The 3,037-nt window shown below is 41.4% G+C and overlaps 1 non-coding gene across 1 annotated transcript; it reads right to left on the reverse strand.

Moving 5' to 3' along the window:
• Positions 1 to 2,228: 2,228 nt before the first annotated feature.
• Positions 2,229 to 2,290, reverse strand: LOC119473156. The gene has a single exon (XR_005202352.1). It is a non-coding gene; the product is annotated as a U7 small nuclear RNA (small nuclear RNA).
• Between the last annotated feature and the right edge of the window lie 747 nt (positions 2,291 to 3,037).

Genomic DNA, 3,037 nt, shown 5'->3' on the forward strand with positions numbered 1-3,037 from the left:
AAAAAAAAAACACAAGACACACACACACACACACACACACACACATTTGGAGGCTTCCCAATTTGAAATTGAGGTAATGCTAGGAGGGCCTGGATGATAGAAAGTCTAGAGTAGGAACTCCCCCCAACGCAGTATCCAACTGAGATAATCTTCTTAAAGCACTAAGCACATTTTCTGGCATGTGGTAAGTGGTCAATTAATCTTCTAAGCTCCTATCATCATCATCATGGCTGTTGTTCTATACTTATCTATAATTCCCTTTCTGTGTGAAAACACAAAACAAATAAGAGCAAATCTATTAGAATGAATTCCTGGCCAAGTCTTCTCCAGAGGACAGAAACAATTTACATTTCATAGCACTATTAAATTTTGCAAAGCAATTAAACATATATCACTTGATTCTCAGAACAACCCTGTTAAGGCAGATATTACAATGGAAATTGCATCTTGTGTAGGAGTTAGATTCTAAAGAAACATGTAAGATGAAAATTAAATATAATAAAAATTAGCAACAAAACCTTTTAAATTTACCTTTACAGCACACGTACAAGCATATCATATCTCCATTAATCTAAATAGCTAGCTTTTCCTTTGATTGACCTATAGATGTAAAGGCTAATTTGCAGCTTGGGCAACATAGCAAGATGCTGTCTCTACAAAAACTAGCCCAGTGTGGCCGTGCACATGTGTTGTCCCAGCTACTTGGGAGGATTGTTTGAGCCTGGGAGGTTGAGGCTACAGTGAGCCATGATCATGCCACTGCACTCTAGCTTGGGTCACAGAGTCAAACACTGAGGAAAAGAGAATAGAAGAGAGGAGAGGAGAGGGGGGGAGCGGAGGGGAAGGGAGGGGAAGGGAGGGAAGAGGAGGAGAGGAGAGGAGAGGAGAGTAGAAGAGAAGAGAGAGAGAGAGAAAGAGGGAGGGAGGGAAAGAAGGAAGGAAGGAAGGAAAGAAGGAAGGAGAGAGTGAGAGAATGAGAGAGAGAGACAGAGAGAGAGACCAGGTGTAGTGGCTCACACCTATAATCCTAGCATTTTGGGAGGTGGAGGAGGGCAGATCACCTGAGGTCAGGAGTTCAAGACCAACCTGGCTAACATGGTGAAACCCTATCTCTACTAAAAATGCAAAAAATTAGCTGGGTGTGGTGGCATGTACCTGTAATCTCAGCTACTCCAGAGGCTGAGGCAGAAGAATCACTTGAACCTGGGAGGTGGAGGTTGCAGTGAGCCAAGACTGCGCTATTGTACTCCAGCTTGGGCAACAAGAGCAAAATTCCGTCTCAAAAAAAAAAAAAAAAAAAAAAAAAAAAAAAAATAACAAAAAAAAAAAAAAAAAAAAGAAAAAAGAAAAAAGAAAAAGCTGACTTGCATTTAGAGGCTATATTGTACAAAAAATAAGGGTGACATTTTAAAAACCAACACTTTTGGCAGCAAGATGCCTACACTATAAAAAGTATAAAAGAGCTGGGCGTGGTGGCTCACACCTGCAATCCCAGCGCTTTGGGAGGCTGAGGCGGGTGGATCACCTGAGGTCAAGAGTTCAACACCAGCCTAGCCAACATGATGAAATCCCGTCCCTACTAAAAAATTTTAAGAATTGACTGGATATGGCAGCGGGCACCTGTAATTCCAGCTACTTGGGAGGCTGAGGCAAAAAAATCATTCGAACCCAGGAGACAGAGGTTGCAGTGAGCCAAGGTCGTGCCATTGCACTCCAGCCTGGGCAACAAAAGAGAAACTGTGTCTCAAAAAAAAAAAAAAAAAAAAAAAGGCCGGGCGCGGTGGCTCAAGCCTGTAATCCCAGCACTTTGGGAGGCCGAGGCGGGTGGATCACGAGGTCAAGAGATCGAGACCATCCTGGTCAACATGGTGAAACCCCGTCTCTACTAAAAATACAAAAAATTAGCTGGGCATGGTGGCGCGTGCCTGTAATCCCAGCTACTCAGGAGGCTGAGGCAGGAGAATCACTTGAAGCGGGAGGTGGAGGTTGTGGTGAGCCAAGATCAAGCCATTGCACTCCAGCCTGGGCAACAAAAGAGAAACTGTGTCTCAAAAAAAAAAAAAAAAAAAAAAAGTCTGAGAGGAGTGACTCTACCTATGGAAATAGCTGTCTATGCCACTGCCACCTTTGCTTCACTTCCCTGCCTCTCATGCCCATTAAGAGGAATTCAGGGCAGCTTCACATTTTAATGGTTTTTCATTCTTTCTCCCTCTTTTTATTTTTATTTCTTTAGTTTTCTGGTGAAAACTGGAAAACCTGCTAGGCTAATTCTAAAAGAGCCGTAACACTGCTTTTTAAATGATGTTTGGTTTAATGGGAGTAAGCTAAACAGATATGTAATATGTCTCCACTAGATAATAAGGATCTGCAGTTTGGAGTTTCATGTGCCTTAACTAAAGTCACCAGCCAGCAAACCCACGCCGGCTGATTTCTATCCCATCCTCCTTTAACTAAACAACATCGCATCCTCCCATTAACCAGATAGTATAATTAAGGTGGTCTTTACCAGCAAAATTAAGTACTGACTTAATCAGATCCAACCTAGGCAGACAGTGACTTCTCCTAGTGAAATATTAGTATAGATCTGCAGAAAGGTTAAAATTAGTCCATCCAGACCGGAGCTCAGCAAAGAGACGTAAGGCACATGTCCTTGTTCTTGTGAAAATGCTATCATATCTTAATGACTATTGTCAAGACCCCTCATCCACAAGACTGAAAAATACCCTGAAAGTGAAAAAGTTATTTACCAAGCAGCACCACAGAGTAAATTGTTTCACATTTGTTAAGTTGTGAGAACACAAAAATGATACCGAGTTCAAACAGATGGAAGGGACAGTGATCTCAACTTCATTTTTAAATATGAAATGTGGCAACTATTTGGTATATGATATCAGAGTAAAAATTAAGGCAGCTTCATGAAAATATGACCACTATATAACAGCAAAACTGTATAGTACTAATAGCCCCCATATTTGAGCACTCCAAATACATGATTGTAAATCTTCATATTCTGATCCCCATTTTGTAGGTAAGAAAA

This window comes from Cebus imitator, unplaced genomic scaffold (genome assembly GCF_001604975.1).
Source record: "Cebus imitator isolate Cc_AM_T3 unplaced genomic scaffold, Cebus_imitator-1.0 Scaffold135, whole genome shotgun sequence".
NCBI lineage: Eukaryota > Metazoa > Chordata > Mammalia > Primates > Cebidae > Cebus > Cebus imitator.